Raw genomic sequence first — 27,192 nt, 5'->3', positions numbered from 1 at the left:
TAACAAAATCACATCTTTTGAGTTGGATTGATTCTACGTTGAGATCTTTGAAGGGGTTTAAAATTGACTGAGCAGTCTTCGTTGCATGCTTGTCCAAATTATTTTTGACTTCAGAACCAGAAGTGCGGGCTGAGCGTAAGAGAGGCTCGCCATGAGCTCACTTCTCAATCAGCTCTGTTTCTAATGAATTAAATATTACCCCACCCCCTCACACACACACACACACACCACACACACACACACACATAGAAGACTCACACCGGGTACCTGTCTGACTGTGATTTGTTTGCAGAAGCTGGTCCAGCAGATCCATTTGTTCCACCAACACCCTCATTCCCACCTGCAGCCGAATGATAGCTCAGTGCCCACAGCTCATAAAAATGCCAGCTGAATTTACATCGGCATGGCCTGGGTGTAAATTCCACCCGAGCTCGGCAACCTGACAGGAAGACATGCGGCTTCTTCATGCTCAGATGGGGAAACATGAAGGAAGATGAAGAAAGGGTGATAATGAAAGTGATATTAGCCCGGTTAACCTTTAGCTGAGGAACAGCCCCCAGCAGCTGCCTCCTGCGGGCCATGTGAGATGGTGTTAGAGTTGGGAAGTCATCCGTGTGCCTATTGGAGGGCAGTGAGGGCGTTAAGGGCATAAGAATGGAAAAAAAATCATGGTTGGTGGAAATCTGGTGGAGCTGTTCGTGTTGGTACGTTTATGAAAGAGTTTGAAACAAATGCATCCAACGGCAGAATTAAAAAATGTGATTCATCCACGAGTCAAAAGAAAACTATTCCACGTTGATGTCCAAGGCTGTTGCTGAAAAACTAGGGAATAAAAGGAACATCTGTTCTGCTTTTTTTTTTCTTATTACCGTTTGGTGTTTAAATCACAAAAAAAAAATCAAACTCAATTTTAGAGACCCTTTTAAATCACATTCCACGTGTAAATGCTTTTGAATGATCCATCTGGCACAGCCCGTCACCCATACTGTATATCAGTATCTGATTGGTCAATCAATAAACAAGGAAAGTTGGTTTTGTAGGAATTCTTAATGGCTTCAGAGTTTGACTTTTCCCTACCGGGACTTAATTGTGAGAGCAGTAAACCTCTCCTCCGGGCTTGATTTTTAAAGAGAATGTATAAGATATGAAGAGCGTCAAATTCTACTCCCCTGGCCATTTCACAAGAACTTAAAAGGTGCTTTCTACACGCAATACTGATTGTTTTGCTTTTATGTACCCATCTCTGATGTTTATCCTCTCAGCACAATGGAGGTGAATAGGATGCCAGTGTGGTGCTCAAGGCGGACCGTTCTCATAATGAGATCTGAGAGAAGAGAAAACACAAAGGCGTGAAAATAATGTGCGGTATCGCTGCCTGTCTTCAACCTGTGTAGATTTTTCAATCCAAGCATTCAACATGGAACGCAAGCCTGTCATTCATTTCCAATTCCTGCTGTGCGCATGTAACCCAGCTAATAAAAGGATTTTGTGAAGCCAGCACCAGCTCCAGCACTGTGTTGTTTCCATGGTTGTTGTGGTTAGTAAAAGTCATTGTTGTATTGCTATGATGGTTTTATAGGCATATAGGCTTATGACCATAGGCAGTTATATCAGCATTTGTCAGGTTATTTCCCAATAGTCATCGAAGCAGCACAAAGGAATCTTAGTTTTTTCTTTAGCACAATGATCCCCTTGTAGGTGTGGAGGCTCCTTTCACAACACTGTCTAATATTTACTTTCATTCAGTTTTTGTGCTTGGTCGCTCTCATTTCTTCTCTCTAAGTTTCCTCTGCCACGGTGTCGTCTGTAGCGCTGCAAGCTAGCTTCACTGATCCTGCTTGGTGACATCATGCCGTAAAATGATACGTAGTTATACCAAGAGATGACGGGAACAGGAATCCAAACTTACTCTGGCCGGTTTTTGACGATAGCAGGTTCGGTAACTCGGTAGTTCTGGGGTCATTTCCGTGTTTCCTTATATTTATTTAAATTAATTTCATAGACATGCGTTTGTCGTGGTTTTGTTTCATGTACATATCTGTTTTTTACAAGATTCGTGCATGGAAGTAATTATTTTATAATCTTTTCCAAATGTCACCCTTCTCCATCAACTCCACCCTGTTTGCATGCTCTTCTTTGCCTCTTTTCCACGGTCATGTATTTAAAATCCTACATCCTAACCATTCTGTATGCTGTATTGCTCTGACTGACCTTCATTCCTCTTCTCTCACATTATTCCACCTCTCCAGGTTTTCTTCCACCTGCTGGCTACTCTCAGTACTGATCCCAGTGTCATCTGCAAATATCATAGTCCATGGAGACTCTGGTCTGACTTCAAGTCAACCTATCTATCACCACAGCAAACAAGAGTAGGTCAGTGCCAGTCCTTGATGCAGTCCCACTTCCACCTGAAACCCATCTGTTACTCAGAATTCACACCTCACTGCTGTCACATTGCCCTCATAGGTGTTCTTTACCACTTTACCACATACTTTTAGCCACTCATGACTTCTTCAAGCACTACCACAATTCCTCCTTCAACACCCTGGAGTGCACTTTCTCTAAATCTTCAAAGTGCAACCTTTGTACAGAAGGTTCAGAAGGTGCAATCACATTTCTTAGTGAAGCTTTCAATACTCTTTCCCAGATCTTTGCGTGTGGCTCATCAGCTTTACACCTCTCGTTGTTACAGCTCTGGACATCACCCTTTTCTTCTTGAGAATCTGTACTAGGACAAATTTTCCTGAATTTCTCCTAGCCTGATATTTTAACATGAACAAAAGTCCTTTATTCTAGTTTAAATACTCCACTCACTTCTCCTGTAGACACTTCCCGCCTGCACCGGTATGTCATCAGGACCAACTGCCTTTCCATTGTTTATTGTCTTCAAAGCTGCTTTTGCTCCAACATCACTGGTTCTTGGCAACTCAGGGTCGAAGACGTATCAGAGTGTTTATGTTTTTTAATGCACTACTGTAGTAGAATTTGGATTTATAATCTGTAGTGGCTTTCATACAGTGTTTGCGCTATAAAGATTCACTGGTGATCCCCCTTCATTCCACATTCACTCCAGCTTTGCATTCAGTGATCCCACTAAAGTGTAATATTCTCTCCCCAGTGCGTGTTTTCACAGAGTATTATGATGTTCTGCAATTTGAAGACAGTCAACTGCGGTTGTAAACCAGAGTTGTTTGTTTCCCCATTGTTAGCATATTCTTCAGCTTTAGCTTCAGTTTGCGTTTCACAGACTTTTTTTTTACAGACTTCTGACAGAGGACCTGAATGAAACTATCAGGCGCTCCCTCTTCGTCCCATGGATGAGCCCATTTGATCCGACGTGCTGGTGGCTCAGTCACATCTTCCCGCATTGCCAGGTCATAGAGCGCTCATGTTGCCCCAGGTCCAGCTCTGGCCCAGCTCTGGCCCATCTCTGGTCCAGCTCTGGGACTACTGCGGGTACTTTATTTCCCATGAAATATTTTTACTTTATTGTTCTCGTTTTCTGTATTATACATTTATACTTTTATTGTAATAACTTGAGTCACACGGTAGTCGTAATGTTTGAGTAGTCCAGATAACCTGGTATTAGTAAGATCTATTTATTGGGATTTTATTGCACTTTGACAGGTAGTTTATGTGCAGTATTGGAGATATTTTCCTTGAAATCTGCGTCATGATTTCCTGGACCCTTTCAACTGTCCGTTTGTAGATGATCCCACATCTTCTGTCTCTTTGGTTCGCATGCACCTGGCTGCCCACACTGTTTGCTGGGTTCAGAACTTAAAAGCAAGGAAAGCGATGAAAGATGGTGTTAAAAGTTGGGGAACTAAAGAGCAATTTGTCTTCTTTTCTATTAAAAACACAATCCTTTTAAGTCTACTTCTGATTAATGTGTTACTTTAAAAGCTGTTGAGTAAATAAGGTTTTGGTTATAAATTGCTGAAGTTGGAGGGTTTTTTGGTTTGTTTTTTTAAAGATCTTTGAAAGAAAAAACTGCCGTGAACTCCTTGAAATACTCGTTAAGAGGTTGGTGCTCAAGTCCGAGAACGTAGCCAAACAGAATTACGATATACACCAGTTAAGCATTTAGTGACAATGCTCACTCAGAGAGAGGAGGGACAAGGTTGTTCTTAAAAGCAGACTGAATAAAAGGCTGTCACATCGCATCTATAGTGGCCCCATCCGTTCTCTGTCATCCTGTCATACACTGTACACTTCTCCCTCATCATCATCTTACAGCAGTCCCAAGGAGACTGAAGACAACGTCAGTCTACCTTTGGCAAAACCCATTTTTTTAAAGTCAAAGAAGGGGACAACATAGAGCGAAAGCTTAGGGCAATTGAATAGTTATATGCATATATTTCAGTTCATCCCTGCTGTGAATTTCTAATTGATACCTAACCGTCGAGTCCATATTCCGATCTCTGGAGCAGGTTTGGCTGTCAGGGAGGGGTCGCCCATCTCTGAGTCATTCCTTCCTCATTACAGTTCATCCCACTGGAGGTTCCTATAGGAATGAGCTTTCGACTGGAGCAGAGTCCCACAGGGAGCTTTATTTAAAGAGCACTGTCTCGTATTATCCAAGTTAATGGAGACTCCATCCCAGGCTCAACTCTCCATAGCTCACTTATTTACATGAGGTTATCTGATTTTCAGTGTCATGCAAAGGGCACCGTGGCAAGGTAAGGGAGCGAAACTGAATGAAATCCACAGAACTTGGTAGTTCAGTTAAGAGTTTTGTATGGATGAGGAGGACTGGTTTTCTTGGTCTACAAAAGGCAAACAAAATGAGAAATGAGGCAAATATGATTATCACAGCAACAGTTTGGGTTTTTCTGATGTGCAGAGATAATTATTCCAGAGTCAGTTACACAAGGATGACTTAATATGAGGATTAAATCTCTTTAAAAGATTATCCTGTGAACCCACCGCCTGCAGGAGATGATGGGAGAGTCTGGTGTTATGTAAAATGCCAAAGCGCGGTGGAGGCTTTAGCAGTCCAGTTTTCGGTTCCTGAAATTGACTGTAAAAGCTTTGAACTCAGGAGGAAGGTGAGTACACACTTGAGGAGATGGAGGAGCTCATTGTGTAGCACAGAATTGATTCTGAGACCAATATCCAGGAAAGGGACAGGACTTTGTTGCACTCTGGACCTGATCTGGCTGAGAGACAATGAGCAGGAAAGGCCTTACTCGGTCTTACTTGAGGCCCAAATGCTGGAGTTTTTCCAGGTTGGGGAGAGAGTGGCTTCCCTGTCACTTGGATCAGGGAATAGGGTCTAACTTTTGGTTGCATTGAATTGTTTTCCGAGATTAGACTCACCCATGACATTTAAACTTAAAGAGGTGTGAATGGGAGGGATGACCTGCTTGACCTGAACCTGCAGTGCTCTGTAATTGGACTTCTTGGCCGCCACATTCTGTCTATAACAAACATCCTGACTGACCATAGGACTGCTCCTAAATGCTATTCAACCCAGGATACCGAAGGTTGGTGCCATTTCCCTTGGGTATTTAAGACCATGGTTGCTGCTGCTGAGGTGTCTTGGTCTGGACCACATGAGGATCCCACCTGTCTCTGACGGTAAAGAGAGCTCAGGTGAATGGGGAAACTCTTGCTTTACCAGTCAAGTCTACTGTCCGACCTCGCTCTATGGTCCTGAACTGTGGGTGATGACTGAAGAAAACGAAACGGCAAATACAAGAAACTGAACAGAGCTTCTTGTAACCTACATGGGGCTCAGAGTAAACCTGCTGCTTCTCTGGATGGAAAGGAGCCATTTAGAATCGTTCAAGGAAGCTGCTCCAGACATGTTTGAAGTGTTTCAGCAGGTGGAAGCTTCAGGTTGCTGGACGGATTTGTATTTTACAAGGCCCCTCACGAGAGTTTGAGGAGATAGATTGGAGGCAGGAGATAATCCTTTTTATTTATTGTGGTTTTATGTCTAAAAAACGTCTTATCTTTTTTTTAATTATGACTTATTTCACTGTAAATCACTTTTTTCAACCATGTTGCTTTTAAATGCACTAATTATATAAGTTTGACCTCAATATATGATAAGAAATTATGCTTGCTTAAGTCGCCTCAAATTCAAGCTGCTTATCAAAGAGCCAAGGTTTCAAACTCCTCTGCGGCTGTAGCGTACCATATCTGCAGTCAGCGCTATGCACTGCAATAAAATACCAGGTGGTGGAAACATATTTACAATTTGTTTCCAAATTGCCTCCCGTCTTTGGCCCCTGTAAAAATCTGCACATTTGAATATCTAAGTATGACCGAGGAGGTAAGATCAAATCTGAATGCACCTGTTCAATGTCTGTACATTTCCCAGATCAAATTATTGGGTAAAAAAACAAACTGGTTTGAATATGCATCAATCCACATATAATGAGTCACTACAAACGCAGTACGGTAACACAACCATTTAATTATCCATTACAGAGCGACAAAAGCTTTCCAGACTTCAAGTGTTAGACATTGTCAGTTGTCAGGAAAATAGAAGTGTGAATGCTTTTGCTGCTTGTGGAAGAAGAATGTTCATCATCTTCTGTGTTGATTGAATGTTTCCCACATTATATACAATGTCTGATTTTAAATCTGTGACATGATTAAATATATTTGAGGATGACTGTGGTCAAAAAATGTAACTTAAATAAATTATGGGCAAAGTTTAATAGACTTAATTTCATTATTTTCCCCAACCATCCATAAGACAACCTTCTTGATACTTAAGAGTGTCACAGGGGGGCTGGATGCTGAAACAAGCGTTTGCATTTGTTGATATAAAAGTAAACTGTATGTCTGTCAAATATAACCCTTCCATGAAACTTATCTTAGGAAATCTATCCACTACAACAGGAGATCTAAACTTGATGTTTGTACATAACAAAATTACAAATGTGTTCATCTTTGTTTTTCCAAACTCTCGTAATGTTGCCTGTATACTCATTAAAAGTACAAAGACAGAGTGTTAATGAGAAATGGACCTTTTAAATTGCCCAAAAGTTGTGACTTGCTAATTACAATTCTGTCTGATTTCAATTTTCTCTTCTGGATCTTCAGCTAACGGCATATAAAATAGTTTATTCCCTCATTTTTGCTTTATTTGAAGAAAATTAACTGATATTTGAAAACACTGATGATAAAAAGACATTTTGTGCAAAACGGCAGCAGACTCACTCTCAAAAAGAACAAAATCCTACATCCTAGTGCAGAAACCCAACTGAAAAGCTTACTTTAACCCTTAACCTGGAATATCCATCCGTCCAACCATCGATCCACCCAGCCATCCGTCCATCCACCCAGCCAGCCAGCCAGCCATCCATCCATCCATCCATCCATCCATCCTTCTGCCCATCCATCCATCCATCCATCCATCTGTCCATCCATCCTTCGATGCACAGGCCATCCATCCACCCAGCCATCCTTCCGGTCCTCCAGCCATACATCGGTCCTTCCATCCATCCATCTGTCCGTCCATCCACCCACCGTATGACAGTGGAGGTCATCTTCATGTTCGGCAGGTGATTATGGATTCCTAACCTTTTTATTTATTTATTTTATTTTTATTTATTTCTCAGGACAATACACATTGATGAACATATATACATATGTAAATGTGCCAGATTGTAGCACAAGGCTAGTTTCCATCTGTAGTCCAATATAGGCAGGTATGGTGTTAAATAGGCAGGTATGGTGTTAAGTTTTTTATCCTAAAACATGACATGTGAAAGGTTTCTTTCCTTCCACCAGCTCCTTCAGGAACACACCAAGTCCCACCCAGGTCAACTGAGACACAAAATCTGTCCAGTGGATCTACCTCAAGGTCTTCACCTCTTGTCAACAAGGCCCTGGATCCTGCTCTCCCCCGCCTACCGCAGACTGTCCCCCCACCCCACTCCACGTTACATTAACGTAAAGACTCCAATCCTGACCTTATGCGTCACAATAACGCACCTCCCATGTACTTTTTTTTCCTACAGACTCATTACTCCAGCACTTTAGAACCAACTTGTAATTTTTTTCCTTTAACATTTGCTGTTTTGTATTGCACCAATCACCACAACAAATTCCTTGTGTGTTAACCTACTTGGCAATAAACTTCTTTCTGATTGAGTGAGGCATCCAGTAGTCATCCTCCCCACATATCCGTACCACCTCCTTTGGTTTCGCCAGATGCACCAGAATGATCAAAGGGGCCACGGACTCCCACAACAAACTGGTTCTGGGTGACGGGCCACACCGAGGCTGATTCAGCGAGTGCTAGTTGGTGGAAGATGGTAGCGTGGGCTTCGCAGGCGAACCCTCACTTTCTAAAACTGGTCCTGGCAGGAGCATTGCATATAAATATATATTTTTTTTTATATATATACACACAAAGACACAGATATTTGTCTTCTTAAATTCTACATTTTTCAGTCCTGTACTGCTACAGTGGAGTATATGTAGGTGTTTGTTTAGTGTTTGACCACCATTGATTTGTCTGTGCTGGAAGCCTTCAGTCTCCGCCAGTGCGCTCTGTATTACGTCTTCAGATGCCTTCTTCTGCCTGCTGCTTCCCACTCACCATCCATGCTGCTCTTTTGCCTCCATAAGCAAAACAGAGAGCGCAGCAGGCCCGGGGATGCTGCTCAGCATCTCTCAGAGCACAGCAGGCAGCGCAACACAAAACTCGGATATAAAACTCAGCTCCTGCATTCGGCTGACATTCCCCTGCAGACCCTCGAGGACAAAAAAAAGCTTTATCAACACAGAGTCACGCCACGGGGACTCGTGCTCAAGTTTTTGTTGGAAAAGTTTAGACCGCAGACATGAATACAATCAATAAATATACACGTGTTTTTTTGTTTTTTGTAGTTTTTTTCCTCATTGCCTTGAAGCCACATATGGAAAACAGGTACATAATAACCCATGTTGTAGCAGCTGTAAAGCTCTGTGAGGGAACGCAAAGCTAAACGATTGACTGGAGAACGGTGGAGGTGTTCACAGTCCTGCACACTCTTCTCTGACACTTTCAACTGGCATTCAAGGGTGGAAAATGCACAACCGTCGCTAACAGAGCGGTGTGTAAGCAGTAGGGAAGATGAAGGGAACCAGATGTGATCATGGGGATTTTTTTCAGCTCATATGACTTATATCATCGTGGTTTGTAATTTCCTCAACACGCGGTGAACTGCTGCGTCAGTTGGCGGAGATATCCGTGCCAAGATCAGGCCGGCAGTGAGTCGTGACATGTTATTGTCTCTTGCAGACCTTCATATCCGAGGAGTGTACATTTTTGCGTAGCTTCCTCGGGCTGAATGCAGAAACTCACTCCGCCGCGGAACGAATGTGATGGCTTGATTGGCAGACTCAATTCGCACTTATGATGATGAATAACAAGTACTGCGTATTTGGAGATAATCAGGACAGACAGTGTGTGCTACGTGATGAGGAACAGTTTTGCTAATGATTACATAACCCACTCAGAGTGTCTAGTCAGTAAGGACACAGTGTATTTCACCTAGATGGAGAGAGATGCACAAGTCAGAGGTTATTTGTCATTTACTTGATTGTTTATCATCATTTCTGTGGTGTTCAGAGAGGAAGAGGAGGTCTTCAACTCATCGCTGCACCGCCAGAGGCAACAAAAAACATGATGTATTTATTTAAGAGTCAAAAGGTTTTCGTCTCCATAGCTACATTTCACCACCAGCTCAACGGCTCGATGTCCAGAGCTAACATGTATCTATTCTCCGTCTTCTCGTCCTTCTCTCACACCAATTATTTGTAGATAAAGCTGGTGAGATCTTGCCTCTAAATCTTCTCAAGAGAAATCGGTCGCATCGCTAGTGGCGCAGTCTTTCCGTCTATGGTCCACGGCGTGTTTAAATTCGCTTCTTAGCTGTTCTCCGGGATTTCGGATCTCCATGGCGTGAGTTTCTGCCTTCTCGTCTATTTTCGAGAGCAGCTCCGTCTTGTTTTTTTGTTTGTTTTTTTAATACCCTAATGAATAATCTCTTGGTTGCTGCTAGCATTAGCCTCTGATGCGTCGTCTGTCCCTACATCAGCTACACTTGTGCGAGCTGCTTGTCCCTTTGAGTGATATTACTAGATCTTGGAAGACTAAACAATAGTCCAACTTTGGTGTTACTGGAAAAAAAAGAGAAAGGCCAAGAAGTAAAAATGTGGAAAATCCAAAATTCCCCATGTCTCAGGAGCTAGAAGTTTTTAAGACCAAACATAACATATTGAGAGTAAACTGCTGGAAGAGATTCTGAATATTAAAGCATTCACTGCTTGTTCTTCATGGGCTGAAGAGAGGCCGCATGGCGAGTAAAAAGGCAGAAAGAGATGGAGTGAGGGACCAGAGTAGTCCAGAGCACATGTTAAGTGACCAGAAGAGATGGAAAGGAGAGCATGAAAAGAAAGTTATCCTGGTGTCAGAGCCGCTGGATGCGGCGGCGACTGGGATTCGCAGACCTGTGCAGCTGAGGGATTGAAAAGGAGGCGAGGACGGCGACTGCAGCCATCATCGCAGGGTTGCCATCAAGCGAGAAGAAGATTTTTCAATTTCAGTCACTCTGCCTCCCCTCCGCCCTCTTCGCCTGGTTCTTTAAGATCCCATTCCTCCGTCCAACTTTATTTATCCTTTCTGCTCTCTTTCTCTTAACCTCCGCTGGGCTGCGTCTGCTTTCATCTCCTGGCTGGGTCTAACGCACACTTCACTATTCTCCCTGAACACCTCACTCAGACCGTCCCTCCTGTCGTTTCTTTCATCTTTTATTCTCTATTTCTTTTCCTTCTCTGTCATCATGTCGTCTCTTTTGTCGCTCCACCAGCTTTGCCCTATTTCAGGTTCTGACCTCTTTGCTTGTATTTTTTTATTTATTTTTCCATCCAACCCCCTTTCTTTTCCTTCATTTTCCCTCATTCCCGTTTCCTGTTGCCTTCCTTCCTTTCTTTCTTTCTTTCTTTCTTTCTCCCCCCCCCCACACTTTTACTCATGTACAAAAGTTAATGTTGCCTCTTTAATCTAATGTTTAGTTTGTGTAAAAACACAACACAGCCTCAGATTAACACAAATATGTGGCTTAAATTATTTAACAAGACAAAGCAAAGACAAGAAAATCAGGTGGGCAATACTGAGCCTCCACAATTCAGCAGCTGGGAAATGTTCCTTCAGCAGCCATCACTTGAAGCAGTGTTTTATTTGACCCGTTTCTCTTTACTCGTGAGTTCATTTGGGGTTTTCGCGTGTCCGTGTAGGCACACCCCGAGCCACAGAGCTCCCATTGGGTCGGCTTTCTACTTGTGAGGAGTCTTGATGTTGAACTCCACGTTGTTTAGTGATCAGTTAATCAGGGATTGATCGCTCGCATCACCTTGCAGCAGCTTCCCCTCCTGACTTCCGTGGGAGTTATTTTTGTCATACAAATAACTGAATAGTGAAAAAAGGTATATTGTCGTTCAACTGAGGTTGTATTTGCCCCAAAGTATGATCCATTACAAATGATTCTTTATCATGTTTTTTACACAAAAAAGTGGGATTAAAAAAGAGGTACTAACTTTTGAGCATGACTACATTTCCTCTCCCTTAGTCCAAAGTCTTTTCCTCTCTCTGAATTCACCATCTTTTCCTCCCTTAGTCCATCATCTTTTCCTCTTTCTTTATCTTTCATCAGTTGGTTCATGTCATTTCTCTTCATACTCTCCTGCCTCATCCATTCCTCACATCGTGTTTCTCCTCTGTTTTGTCTGTTTTTCTTCTTTCCTCTCTTTCCCACCTATATTTCCTCTCCCCAGCTTATTCTCTTCTTCCCATCTGGTGCTTCCTCTGCATCTTACTCCTTCTCACCTGCCTTCTCTTTCCCTATTTGCAGTGTACTTTTTTCTCTTTCCTCCTCTCATGTCCTCTGTTCCTGCTGTCAGTCAGTGGAGGGTAAATAAAGGGGAGGTTATGAGGGCCATCCTGTCTCCACCCCATCCATCACTCTGCCACTTAATACCAACAGCTGTCACCGTGAGCATGCTTGTGTGTGTACGTGTGTGTGCATGCGTGTGTGTTCATGCAGCTTTCACTGTGTAAATGCGGGACTCTTCAGATATGATGTTAGTAATTGACAGAAGGTTCACTAAAATGTAAATTCTAACATCAGCCCAGCACGTCTTTGAAATGTAACTGCATTATTCCTGTGTGTGTGTGTGTGTGTGTGTGTGTGTGTGTGTGTGTGTGTGTGTGTGTGTGTGTGTGTGTGTGTGTGTGTGTGTGTGTGTGTGTGTGTGTGTGTGTGTGTGTGTGTGTGTGTCGGGGAGCTGTAACACCACACCACACTCAGACTTCCTCTCAGTGTGAACGATGTCAGACACAAAATTGGTTGGACAGAAAAGGAGAGCCCAGTTGTGCTGCTCAAGAAAATACTTTGTGTTTCAGAGAAGAAAAAACGTCCATCAAGAGCCCGGGATATCACGAACAGAAGGTCTGTAGCTGCACCAGCGTGAGATGGGCGCTGATTCAGGCTTCAGCTCACAAACTCAATGCTTTCACGTTCCCTTAACTTCTCATCTGTTTCTCTGTTTTCCTATTTGCATCCTTTTTTGACATCTTGCTTCTCTAAATGTCTTTTCCATTCCAGTTTTTACTGTTCATCTTCACCAGTTCCCATTTCTTTCCCTCAGTCAGACCTCTTTTCCATTTTGGTTCTCTTTAATGCATGTCATTCTCACCTTGTATCTATATCTTTCTCTGTTGTATCCTTTCCTTTGCCCATTCTTGCCTTTGTCTCCTTTCAGTCCCTTTGTCTAGTCCTCGGTGTCCCCTTAACGTTGCAGTTTTCTGATCCCCAGCCATGTGTCCATGTTCTCTCTAAACAACAACACATCCAAACAAACCGTATTTTTGCATGGTCGTTGCTGGGATGTCCGCTCCTGGTGAAGATTGGCAACTGTCGTAACTGCTGTCCTTTGGGAATAATCTTTCTCAAAGCTGAACTCCAAATTGTTTTGAAAATGGTTTTTCAGCTCTGTACAGATTAATATGCAGCAACAATTCTTTCTCTAAGAATATTGCTTATGTCTTTCACTCTTAGCATTGTGTTAACATGCACCTAAAGGCTCCAGACCAAAAGTGAATCCTTTTGTGGAGGTCTGCACACCTGCTGATCATCACTTCATCAAGGACTGATGATTAGCAGCATCTGCCTGCAAGTTACCTTCATAAAGGCTCCATTAGCAGCAACGGGGGGCGGGGGTACTTATTATTGACCAGATTTTTATTCTGTTTTATTACATTTTTTATTTTGGCTTCATTCTTGGGAAATAACTAATGGGAATGGTGAAGTATAGTATGTTATCCTTCAGCTGAGGTTGTGCTAAAAGCAACCAGAATCAGGTCATTTTATAAGATGGATGACTCACATCTAAACAGAGTTGGGAGGGTGACACAGCAGCAGTTAATAGAGCATTTGTCTTTAAATAACCGATACATGGTATTATTATAAGTCAGTGGGTGTACTTGAAGCTCACTCACTATGGACGAAAGGAGTAAAACCAAGTGTTTGGGCTTTAAGATTAAGTTTGGTCCTTTATAAAGTTCACATTTTATTATTTGGAAGCTCAAAGCATAAAATCCTCCAGGTGAGAAAAAGAAGACCATGATCCAGCATTTTGTGGATGCACAGCCTTGTGGACTTTTATGAAAACAAGTCAATATTAAGGTTCGGGCAACATGAGAGTTTAGTTTAGTTTAGTTTATTAAGAATCCCCATTAGCTGGTACCATAGTAACCAACTAGTCTTCCTGGGGTCCACAAAGAACAACAACAAAAATATAAAACAGTCAATCACACCATCCACAATATATCATACATTTACAAATACAATTATAAAATATCTGATGTTAAAACCCTTAAAGGAGCTGTATGTAAGAGCAATAATAAAACAAATCATAAAATGACCCCGATATGTCAACAGACATTTAAAAATCATGTTCATTTCAAATACTTATGTCACTGACAACAGCACTCAAGCCAGGATACTCCAGTTTAAAAAGAGGAGTTGCAGCCCTCAACTGATGTTTATGTTGTCATTTTTTGTTTTGGCCTGAAGCTCCACCCTCCACTATCTCCCAATACACAGTACGTCTAAAAACAATATGTTTAAATAAAAAGTCAGGAGTTTTACTAATCAAGACGGACTTAAACATCACAGCTGTGTTTAAAGCTAACCTGTTTATTACTGTCAACCATGAGAAAGAATCATGCATGCGGTTAATATTTGATCGGGTAGAGCAACCCAATACCAGGCGTGCAGCCTTATTTTGGGCAATCTGCAGCTTTCTGAGCTCACCTTTAGCAGCATAATACAAGGTTGAATCATCCGCATAAAACACATCTTTTGCACTTTCAGTAGCCCAAGCTAGATCATTAATAAACACAGTGAACAGTAACGGTCCGAGGCAGCTGCCCTGAGGCACACCACACTCTAGAGTGCTTCATGGATGTAGAAGATGTCAGTCACGCAGGAGTAAAAAGATGTGTCTTTGAAAGAAACTCAAAGCCAAGAAGACCTTCTTCTATTTTCACTTAAAAAGAAAAAAAAGCCCAGCTGATCTGGACCGTTTTACACTCCATCTTTGCACTATGATGGGTGGGGGGGTGGTGGTGTTTCCACCGGGGGCAGATGTGGTTGGCTGGATCAAACAGCCTCTGGTGTGCAATGCTGGCTGTCAGAAACCATCTCCTGCGCTCTGAAGACATCCCACCTCTGAGAGGTCAGTCCTCACCAGAGCTGCCTCCACAAAGCAAAAGTGGGACTTCTGCACATTCTGCAAGCTGCCTTTGAAACGGGCTGCCAAGGTGCTGCCGGAGATCTGCTTTCTTCACACAGACTCACCGGTGACGAGGCGTGCGCTCGCCTGCTGGTGCTGTCCGCGCTCTGTAATTGGTTTTCGATTAGTGATTGCCACTGGAAGAGCTCGTTATCTTCCAGACATATACAAAGTAGCAGCCAATTAGCAGCCACCATTGATTCAGAGAAGGGGTTTACTTGGATCAGTAAAAAGAAGAAAGAAAAACACTCCAGGGGATTTTTCAGATCACAGCGTTCGGGCTTTGTGGCTGAAATTCTATAATTGGTGTTTGGTTATTGTCTCGTTGGCATTTTAAAAATGATCAAATCCCGAGCTTTCAAGAAAAACTATCTGCTCATTTCTTGGAAAAACCCCACACATAACAAGGATGTGACTATTAGGACATGTAAGATTAAGTTACAGTAAATTGTGTTAAAGTGGCTACATGCATAGGCATCATGGGAGATGGCGTGACACTGAAAATCAGGCTCTTTTCTCAAAAGCACACTGATGAACTGAAAACCGACGGGTTTTTGAGCTTACTGTAAACTGTGTTCCGAGAAAGCTACTCTTGATCCAGAAATCCCACCTCCATAGTGTCCTAATCATCGGCCCTCCAGAAGCTGATGGTGAGCAGTTGTGCGGACCTTCATAAGAGCAGATTTTTTGGCAGTTCGCTGGTCTGAAACGCTCAGATGTGTCTCAACATAACGCCAAGAAGGGAAAAAATAAGCAAAGAGTGTATAGAAGCGACTGTTGCCGGACGCCAGTGGAAGTCCAGACCTCGACCCGATTGAACCCCAGTTGAAATATCATTACAGAGCTGTGCATGAGCAAAATGCCCCAAATACTCAGAGAAATGAAGAAACATTAAGAAGAATGACCCCCAACTCCTCTGGAAACATGTGAGAGTCTGATAAAGTCATAAAGGAAAGGATTATTTTAGCAGCTTATGCTGGTTCTACAGCCTACAGGTTTGTGGGTACTTAGTATTGCCCACGTGGTTTTTCCTCTTTGGCTTTTATATGCGTTAAGATTGAGGTTTAGTTTGATCAGATGATTTTTATTATGTTTTACTAGAATACAGGAATAAATTAGGTAACTAACTTTTTGTAGGACTTGGGAATCTTGTCTTAAAACCATCATTAGGTGGGAAAAAAATTGGAAAAAAATCAGGGACAAAAATATTTAAAAAAACAACAAAAAAAAAACAATAATTGATTAAATATACAAATTTGAAATAAGTGATGGTTTAGGGGTAAGGAGTTCAGAGACTACAGAAGGAGGAGGACAAAGACATCTAAAGAGCATGAACACTCACAACTCTTCAATCAAACTAATAAGTGAATTTTAGACCTGCAGGAGGAGGCCAGAGTACTCAGACAAGACCTGCACAGATATGGGGAGAAAAATGGAAATACCACACAGAAAAATACTCCAGCTGGGATTCACGTTCCCAAGGAACTACTTCCTCATTTAAATTCCAACGGCAAAATATTAGCCAGTGTAAGCAAAGCCGCTGCATATAAACGTCCTTCAGGCAATTCTCAGTGTGAGAGAATTAAAAAATGCCACCTGGTGTAAAAATCACTACATGCTGTTTCACAACATCTGTTTGCATAAAATGCTTTGCCCATGAGGCCAAACGAGGCCGGTTGATTTTTCAAACAAAATGAAATAAATTCCATTCTATTAGATTTGGATGGAGGCAGGATTCTCGGAGGAGACTCAACAAAGTCAGCATGTCAGGTGTTCTGGTGAAGGAGCTCCTAAACCAAGATGGATATTTTGTAAATAAGTACAAAAACTGCTCGAAACTCTCCTTTTAAAAATGACTTGAGAGATGCTGTGGGCCCCAAATTATTAGGATCATTTTTTGACTCACCCTAATTTGCCTTCAAATACTCGGTGAATGCACAGTTAAACACTTTAATCGAAATATCAACCAAATAAAGAGCTATGGCTTTAATGATTGTCCCCGTCTGTTTGACCTCAAGAGTAGCTTTGCTGTCCCAACGTTAGCTCCATAAAACCCAGCTCTCTGAGAACGCTGGGGGCTGAAGATGCCAGCGGTCCAGCTGCACCTCTCTCTGTCCTTCCCTTTGTCCTCGTCCACCTCTTGGGTGGGATGTAACATGGGAAAAGACCACCTGCTCCAGCTGCTGCCCCGATTACGTCGCTCAAGGAACGAGCAGCTGGTGTACTCAAGACCTCAGGTCTACTTGTACACGGGGCCATGAGATAACTGACACAGATACAGGGAGGAGGCAGTAGATGGACAATAGCAAGCTTGTGAGCTGTTTTTCTTGAAATCTTTCTAATTAAAAGACATTTAAGGGAAACATATGTGATGTTCAGGGTGTCATCCAAGGACACTTCAGCACACGATGGGGCTTGGATGTCTGCGCCGACTTTCCTGTTGGAGGACATAATTCACTCTCACACAGATCCCTGTAGAGTCGACGGCACTGTGTCTTATTTTATTTACCCTTTCTCCTTTTAGTCTTGTAATGGAAATCGGGGAGACTGAAGGTCAATGCAGGACCAACTCAAGAGGTTTTATTTGTGTTGTGTCTAGATTAAACACTTGATCTCAACATGACAGACTTTTGCAATGTTTTACTTTAATCTCTGAGGTCATCCTTCTTCCGTCCCTTCATTCAAGGTTGTAAATATTCTTAAGGAGCTTAGAGCATCTGTGCTTTAGGATCAGGTCATAGAGATAACTGATGACGGCGCTTATTCAGACATCCCAGTGTGTCCACAGATGTGTAAGGCCATCAAAAAGAATCCTACTTCACCTGTGACAGTTGTTTCCAACCTTTTTATAATCATTTAACCACTAGACAATCCCTACTCTAATAAAAAAAGCTGTTTTAGGCATGAAGTTACTTAACTTCAAGAAATCTCAAGATCTGGATCAAACAAACCCCACTGATAGTCAGATAACAGCATTGTCTTCTCTGCGGGAAAGTTGGACATCTGCTTGGACTGTTTCTTCCGAAGGACAGTCCATGGAAACAAAAATATGAAGTTATTTTGAGGTATAAGAGTTCAAAAATCCTCAGTCATGCTGTTATGATTAGCTAGACCAGCTTAAGCTTTGATTATACTACACATTCAAGCTTATTCATTTTTTTGTATCTGGAGGTGGATTTATTTATTTCTTACCGGAATCTTGTATTGATGACAGGAGAGTGGGATCGTTAAATAAGCATCCTAACAGGTCTTAAACTCTGTTGTGACAAAACGGTATTTCGTGTTCCCTGAATGACTTTCACCATCTGAGCCAGACGAGTCCTGATACTGACATCTTGGAAAATGTCCATGTCATCAGGGAATCATTATTCCTCTGAAACAAGGCCTGACCAACTAAAGTGGGACCAGATAATACTACCACCACAGGTACAGTTATTATTAGATCCTGTATAAACTCAAATGACCATAACCAAACATCATTATGGCATATTTGGTTCTGAAAGAATAACAACAAATCTCCTTTGATCTAAATTGGTGTATTTTACTGATGTGTTCAAATGAAACAAAGAAAAAACAAGTATGCCAAGGGAACAATGATCAACCCTTTGACAAATAATCGATTGTGTAGCCATTTTCGCTTACAGCAAACGACAGTCCGGGAGTTCCTAACCACGTTGGCACACGTCTCTGAAGGAACTGACCTAAGCTCCAGCCATCAAACTTCTGGGATGAGGTTGCTGAACTAAGATTGGTTGCAGTTCTACAATAAATGTATTTCTAATATGACTGATTGATAGTCGGCTCAGCCAATAGCTAATGCCCATGCTTAGCAAAGCAACCAGCCATTGCTATTCAAACGTGACTATTAATATTTTCATTCACAGCCAAATATATCACGTGACCCAAAGCTTCGTCCATTGTTGTTCGTCCGCAGTCTTTGGTAATGACCGCTAAGACCTGGCCCTCAAATGCAGATGAGCCAATGGTTGTTGAATATCAGCGGCACAAGGACCTGAGCTCGGACATCTTTAGCTTTCAGTTCCGTAGAAAACACTGAAAACTGTAACAGACTTGGGGGTTACTAATCTGACCACATCAGTTTACACCAAGTAAACTTAAATATTTACTATACATTCAAAAGTGAACCAAAACCGAGCCATGGCAGAGGAATGCAGTTGCTGCTCAAAGTTTTGAGGATATCTTCCATAGTTCTTTGGGGCTGATCATCTTGACCCTAACTGTACCTCATATTCCTTTTTAAAAACAGCCGATTATGACCTGGCTTTCACTTTATAGTCATAGAAATTGCAAAGTTTCTGTCACCACTGTGACATTCGAGGGCAAAGATACATAAAGGAAGCTCTCTTGGACAGCTTTTGATTCAATTTTATGCGTGACTGGACCAAAATGTAATGGAGTCCCCCTAAGAAAAGGAGACTTTCAAGAAGGGCCATAAAAATGACTTTAACCTTCCTTCCTAACATTTTAGCATCAACAGCACCCGAAGGTACACTCTCATCTAAATACTCACCTTTCCCAGAGTCCACATTGGCGCTGCGGTCGCCATGCATTTATAAATGTGACATTATAATTTCTTCAAGAAAATTGGTTGCACCGGCCTAAAGCACACAAAAGCCCCCCGTCTTCAATTCCGCCTATTTTTTTCTCTTATGACGACCCTGCTAAATATTTGGAGGAAAAAATAAGCTTGCATAAAACGGCAATATAGAGTTGACAAAATAACAGCGAGGGGTTCATAACATCCAAACCAACCGTGCTGAATCTACCAAGCAGCCACAGCAATCATAATTTCTTCATCAAAGCAAGAGGCAGATAAAAGCAACCAAGAAGAGAATGAGAGCTAGATGCATGCGACTGACTGTGTGTCAGAAGTCAAAATCATCTCATTTATCTTCCAAATGATTACGCACCACCGAGCAGCGTCTTCTTGGAACTGTGTGTCTGTGTGAGCAGACTAAACCAATATGCAGGCCATTAAACCTCCTCTGCAAGGTTAAACCGACAGCAGACAGCAGCTTCACAAAGTCCGATTGCCAATACAAAGTGGAGGTGAAGAAATGAAATGCACTGGAAGGCTCAGGAGGAAGAAACCGGAGCACACGTGACGTTTTTGTAATGCTATTTGAATACACGAGCGATTAGCGGGTGTGAAAAACAGCAGTTTGTGTCAAATGAGATTAGGTACGCGTGAACTAAACTGAAATGCAGCAAGAAATCTGAATGAATTTCATGCATTTAAAAAACACCGGCATAGAATATATATTTACTTTCAGGGAAGTCTTATTTATATTGTTATTAGGTATATAACAAAGGTTTTAGTCACAGGACTTATTTCATAAACTTCTAAAGGGATAACCTCGGTTTGTTTAAACACACAACGTTCCCCTTTGCTGTGGCGATAGAGGCTGTACGGGGTTTCACTCTGCACTTTCCACATCTTGTGTACACATAAATAAATAATATAAAAAACTATTATATCTGCTGGAGAAATCAACAAAAAATATTCAATAAACATAAATAAAAGCTCACATCGGAACATTAATACGTATCTAATCCTGAAATGTTTCTTTTGATGGTAGCTACTCGTCTCAAAGCATCTGATGTTTACCCCCGTGAGGAGTCCCTCCCAATTTTGATAGGAGTCCACATGCATCTGGAAACTGAGGAGACACTTGTTGGAGTTAGGAAAGAAGAACGTCCTCAGATTCTGGTCACAGAATGTGACCAGAATGTGACTAGAAAAGGTGACAGTCCTGGGTCTTCCCAAAGCCATCTGGATGAGAGCATATGTTGTATATACTGTAACTCTCAGCATTACATTTTTCCTTTTCAGGTGTGAAAGCTGCTCATTCCAGAAGCCCTTCTGCTGAGGTCTGAAAACAATCCAGATGGTCCCTTTCCTCTTTAGTTCGTAGTCCTGGGTTTCTAACAACTTCAAATTTCCATTCATCTGATCCCAAGGCAGTTTTCCTTTCAAAGGTCTTTTTATTAATGAAAAGTCAAGAATAAAACATAAACTTTACAGGAGGAAGATTTTTTTTTCTTCCCTTTATCAGTCCCCACCCAGACCACAACACACCTCGTTGCCCAAACATGGACAAACAACACCAGCTGACCATAAGAAATAAACACAGCATTATGAATATATAAGAATCAAGCATAGCAAAGTTACAGTCATTCGCGCCCACTGGAATCGATAAGGGAATCGTTTGCGAAAAAGGCAAACGATTCCAAGGAATTGAAACACTGGGAACCGGTTCTCAACAAGAACCGGTTCTCGATTCCCATCCCTACTCTGGGTCTGTATGATTTGTGGAGTATAAAATGTTGAATAGTCGACGGATATTGTAGAATGAGTGGCGTCCTTTCATAAATCCAGTTTGATCAGGGGATATTACAGAAGGAAGAATATCTTCCAATCTGTGGGCCAAGACCTTGGCCAGGATCTTTACATCTGTGTTAAGTAGTGATATTGGTCTATACGAGCCCCACTCTAGTGGGTCTTTACCTTTTTTCAGCAACAGTGAGATACAAGCTTGGTTAAATGAAGGAGGAAGAGCACCTGAGTCAAAGGTGTCAGAGAGCACCAAGCATAGAAAAGGAGACAAATCAACAGAACATTTTTTGAAAAAATCTGAAGGAAGCCCATCCGGTCCGGGTGATTTACCTGACTGCATAGATGAAATTGCAGCTGAAATTTCATCCTGGGTAATGGGGGCATCGAGATTATTCATCTGATCTTGAGAAAGAGACGGTAAATAAAGGCTATCAAAAAAGTTTTCCGTGACATTTAAATCTGTGCAATCCGAAGTGTATAAATTGGAGTAGAAGGCTCTAAACTTGACGTTGATCAGTTTCTGGTCGGAAGTTATACCTCCCTTATCTGTCAGTACACCAGCAATAAGTTGCTTCGCTCTCAACCCACGCAGCTGATTGGCCAGGAGTTTGCCTGTTTTTTCACCATGTTCATAAAAGTAGCTTTTAGTCCTAAGTAACTGTCTTTCGACTAAGTGAGAAGTAAGAAAATTAAATTCCGTCTGAAGTCTCAAGCGTTCCTTGTACAATTCAGGAGAAGGTGAATTTGAATACTGTCTATCTATATTTAAAATCCGATTAGCTATGTCAGTCTGTTTCTGCCTTGAACACCTCTTTCTATATGCTGCAAATTATATGATTTCCCCTCTTAAATAGGCTTTCATTGCCTCCCAAACCGTTTTATTGGACACATCTGGTGTTTTGTTAATGTTTAAAAATGTTTTAATATGTGTAGAAATGTGTGTGTGAAAGCTCTCGTCCATAAGCAACAGCAGATCTAATCTCCAGTGTCTCCTTGTATACTCGGCCTCAGGAAAAGCCAGTACAAGAACCAAGGGAGCGTGATCGGAAATAATGATAGCTTCATAGCTACATGATTTAAGATTCAAGATTAAGTTATTGTCTAAGAAGAAATAGTCAATTCGAGTATATGTGCGGTGAACAGGGGAGAAAAAAAAAAGAGTATTCTCTTCCTGTGGGGTATAAGAACCGCCAAGGGTCCGAGAGGCTAAAATCGGCGAGGAATGACTTGACATAACTGGCAGACTTGCTAAGAGTGGTAGGTTTAGAGGAGGAGCGATCTAACACCGGATCCAGGTAACAGTTAAAATCCCCTCCGAAATAGAATTAGTGAATGAGAATGTAAATCAGGAAGTTGACAGATAAACCTGTTGAAAAACTGTACATTATCAACATTAGGCGCATAGACATTAGCCAAAATCACCAACTTATTGTAAAGTTTACCTGAAACGATAATGTAACGACCAAATTTGTCTGCTATAATGTTGGAGGGCTCAAAAGGAATGTCACCTCCAACAAGGATAGCCACTCCTCTGGCCTTACCCTTGAAATTTGAGTGAAAAAACTGTCCTGCCCAGCGTTTATTTAATCGCCAGTGATCGGAGTCATGCAAGTGAGTTTCCTGGAGAAAGGCTACCCCAGCCCTGAGCTGCTTCAGATGCATGAGGACTTTGTTTCTTTTCACTGGTTGGTTTAACCCCTTAACGTTCCAGCTAATACAATTGAGGTGACCCTTCATCTAAATTACTCGCACAGAGAGAATAAAGTGAGTAGCTCCAAGAAAGAAAAAAGGGAAAAGGAGAAAAAAAGGGAAAAAAAAGAAAAAAAAGGGGGGAGGTAAAACAAAAAAAAGATAAAACACATCAATTTGTCAGCTATCACCCCATTAGACAGTCCCATCCCATCCCAAACCCCAGACCCACATAATGTGGTGAATAGCTAATTCAGCACCCTCTGAACTTATCATATACATCCCAACAAAACGACTTTCTATTTATACTCCCTACAGTCCCTACAGTTCACCCTATAACAAAAGGATGATAAAAATTGGACAACTAACCTTAAATGCACCACAAACAACTACTGTCTGAGCAATGACTGTCAATCACAGGTTAACATGACTTCTCTACCACAATATTGCCTACTGCCCCTTAAACGTAAAAAGCCTCAACAAACTAGGCTGTACACGATGCGTATAAAATAAAAGCACTTCAGGCTGTTCACGAGTTCAATTTGGTCCTAGCTCGCGATTTTCAAAATAAAACATGAAAATAAACTGAAAATGTATTCAGCCAGCAACATCATCAGACGGGAAGAAAAAAAAGAAAAACAAAAAAGTAGATCAGTCCAAGGCCAAAAGGAGACAAACCAAGTAATTGTCCAGTCATTTACTCACACACATCAGATTGCTCACGTCAGCGGGCGCGCTGTCCTCCAGACCATGGATGAACTTTGTAACTTCCGTGACGGACGTTAACCACCTCTTCTCGCCGCTCGGGAGCATGAAAGAGTAGGGATGGCCAGAGACCCCTTTTATAAAGTTCAGCCATAACGTCCTTGTAAACAGCCCGCTGCTTCAAGACATCCACGCTGTAGTCCTTGTAGAATCGGAGCTTATGACCATGGTATTCCAGCTCGCTTCGTTTGCGGGCCTCCCTCATTACCAAGTCCTTAATCTGGAATCGTTTGAAGCGGATGATAACGGGACGCGGTCTGTCCCGAGGGCCAGGTTTGGGAGCGAGGCTGCGGTGGGCTCTGTCCAGCTCCGGGGATGAAGGGAGGACTTGGTCGCCCAGGACATCCACGAGGAGCTGGGAGAAAAAGGCGGTGGTGCGCGCGCCCTCAGCTGACTCCGGTAAGCCCACAATGCAAATGTTCTGTCTTCTGCTGCGTCCCTCTAAGTCCGAGAGTTTAGTTCTCAGCTCCTTGTTGTCCACCTGCAACACGGAGCATGTAGCCTCGAGCTGCTGCAAACGTGTGCTGACATCCTCCGCGTTAGACTCCAGATCAGTTATGCGCTGACCATGACCTGAAACTTCAACTTGAATCTTGTCCAGCTTGGAGTCCAAACTGGCAAATGATGACCTGAAGTCGTTGGCCAAAGACGCCCTGTGCTCCTCGAGCAGCTCCGAAATGCCGGCTATGCTGCTACTGCTAGTCGCAGAACACTCCGCTGACGAGTCTTTTTTTTGTTGTCTCCCCGATTTTGACATTTTTCCTGCAGTAGTAGTAGTGCCGATAGTGGTTGCAGTTAGTCAGTTGACGTTAAAACAAATAGATAAGGGTTTGAAATGTTGCATAAAAAGTTTTTAGCAGGAGCTCGAAATGTGCGCTCCTACTCCATGCTCTGCTCCGGAAGTCTCCCAAGGCAGCTTTCCACCTTGCCTCGGTCCATTTTAAATGAACCTTTGGTCCAGAAAGCATGACGGGTCCAAGTCAGCATAAAATGCTGGTCCAGATGTTTGGAATTGTTCCTTAACCTGTCCAGGGATTTCCGTTAAGGAATCACAGCTCACAGATTTCTAGCTCCTGATTTCTGGGTGAGTCTCATGCACACAGAGATTTTTCCAGATTCTCTGAATCGTCTGGATATTGTGAACTGAAAATAACAGCGTTTGCATTTCTAGGTTTCTCAGGTTGTAGGCAGACAAACTTTGCTTCTCTAAGATAGTCTTTTCAAACCCAATCATGTAACAGGGCCTTTTCACAATTAAACTAAACAGTTGCAAGACATTCCTCAAGGTGTCTGTTTTAAATCAAATTGACATTTCAAGCCTTTTGCTGCACATGTTCCAACTTTTTTTTTCCAAATGTCTCGCTGTCATCAAATTTAAAACGAGCCGCTAGTTGTTTGTTTTTTTAATCAGTTTCAGCATTTATCTCTGCACTTAGGACTTTGTAAAATGTGAATACTGTAAAAACAAACTTTTCTGGAGTTGGACTTAAATTCATGAGGCATGAACATTAAAACACACACAACTTGTGTTCTTCAGGAGTCCAGTGAGAGCTCAATCCGGAGACATGGGACAGAAAGTAAACGGCTGAGTAACTGAAACATGTTTGTTGTGCACAAGAAGCAGAGCAGCGAGCGGGGTTGATGACGGATGGCAGCGCTTTAACCCAGACTCGAGGAGTTAACCGTTAAAACACGGCCGAGCAACAAAGGGGCGAGAGGAGACAGGAAGGCGACGGAGCTTGTGGTGCTGTCTGACCTTTACCGAATTAAAAGTTAATTGAGAGCGTTCCGAGAGGATAAGCAAAGGTCAGCCACGGCGAGGCAACCCCCGGAATGTGATTTCATCTGATTTGCTAGCCCTGCGGTTCACGTGTTCGGAGATGCTCGGCCGCATTTTTTGACCTCCGCAAAGAGACACTGCAGCAAAGCTAAACGAGCCATTAACAGCTGAAAAGAGGTGGAGAGGGCTTCGACCCCTGATAAAACCCCTGCGTCACACCTGACTGGAGCCTATCACTCCTATTATTGCGTTTCCCACAGAGGGAGAAAAATCATTCGAATTTCAATTTCTACAGTGTTATTTCAGCTGCCAGTCAAACGCAAAAGTCATAACTTTTGTTACAAACCGCCATAAATATTCAAAAACTAGATTACACAGACATTTCCTGGGTGCTGATTCTCTTTATGTGGGATAACTGATGTCATAGATGGAGGGAAATATCTTATAAAAATAAACACTTCTACGAGATGACTGCTGTAAGGGAGTACGTAATTGCTTTAATTTGCTCCATTGTGCACCACTCACTGTCCAAGTAGACGAGCTTCAATAGCAATAAGTTCCATCAATATCATTTTGTTCTCCGCGCCATAAAATTGGGCTTCGTTTGCAGTGAAAAGCCTTCGTCTTTTTACAAACCAGCTGAGAAACCCTGCCGGCTGCAGAACAAGGTAACTAGAGCTGGGAATTCTTCTCGGGGCCACAGGAGGATCATGAAAAGTATTTAACTGCTCCAGCTGTTGTGCAGCGGTAAGGAAAGTGAGTTTGTTGTGCAGAAATGCTAAAAGAGATGGATGAAATATAAACTGAGTAGAAAAACGGAGGCGCGCTTTTGTTCTGAAAGGACGGGAGTAAACAGCAGCTCATCTGTGCAGCTCCGGAACAAGTTTCATACACCACAAAACCTCATTAGAACACGAGTTAACCCATGAGAACCCATCGTGACACAAGTGTAGCAGATCACTTTAATTCCCCGCAAAGTCTCTTATTCAGCTTTATCCTTATATTCAACCTATAAAGTCCAAAAGTGCCACACTGGTACACTTATGTGCCCTTATGTTGCTTCTGTAACAATGTAGTTGCTGGTGCTTTTATCCACTTTGAGCCTGCGACTAAAGCTAACAACGACGCCAGTGCAGATAATCCTCTCCTTACGAACCTTTGAGCTGCAAACCTTCACGAACAGTACAGATCAAAAGTTTGGACACATTTCCCCATTTGTTTGAATGAGAAGGTGTGTCCAAACTTTTGGTCTGTACTGTATATGAAAAGTTGTTCTTGAGGTTGAATTGGGCTAGTAGGGTACAGAGTGGCCTTGGGCTTCGCATAGACAAAGACAGAGTTCTCTTATGTTTGCAGTATTAAGGGCTCCAAATGGGGAGTTCGCATGTGCGTGTGTAATAAACGGGCATGGGCAAATTTGTGGGTTTATTGTGAAACTGGGGGAAATTCCTTATAGTTTAAGTCACATATGTCTAAAATCCACGTAGATCCCACTCAGGGTCCGAACACAGTTAAGGCTACCATGGGACTTATAGATAAACCCACATGAGACCTGTTTTCCGGCCCAGTTTCAGCTCATATGGGTTCCACTTGTAAAAGCGGTCTAGGGACATCTGGGGTGGCGGCAGCTATAACTGATGTTATTCAGTGTTCCTGCCTCGTCTATGAAGAGAAACACAAGACCCGTGACGTCGGGAGTCTTTTCCAACAGCTTGATACGGACACATCAATGCCATTTGTGCATCATTCATGTCCTCCCATCAATCATTTGATAATTGCAAACGAACGCAGAAAC

General features: G+C 42.3%; 1 protein-coding gene across 1 annotated transcript in view; it reads right to left on the bottom strand.

The window, feature by feature from the left end:
- The window catches only part of ca10a (carbonic anhydrase Xa), a 378,645-nt gene that overhangs the window by 297,574 nt on the left and 53,879 nt on the right, over positions 1-27,192 (bottom strand). The window lies entirely within an intron of this gene.

This window comes from Cololabis saira, chromosome 19 (genome assembly GCF_033807715.1).
Source record: "Cololabis saira isolate AMF1-May2022 chromosome 19, fColSai1.1, whole genome shotgun sequence".
Taxonomy (NCBI): domain Eukaryota; kingdom Metazoa; phylum Chordata; class Actinopteri; order Beloniformes; family Belonidae; genus Cololabis; species Cololabis saira.
This window is presented reverse-complemented; position numbering and strand designations above follow the sequence as displayed.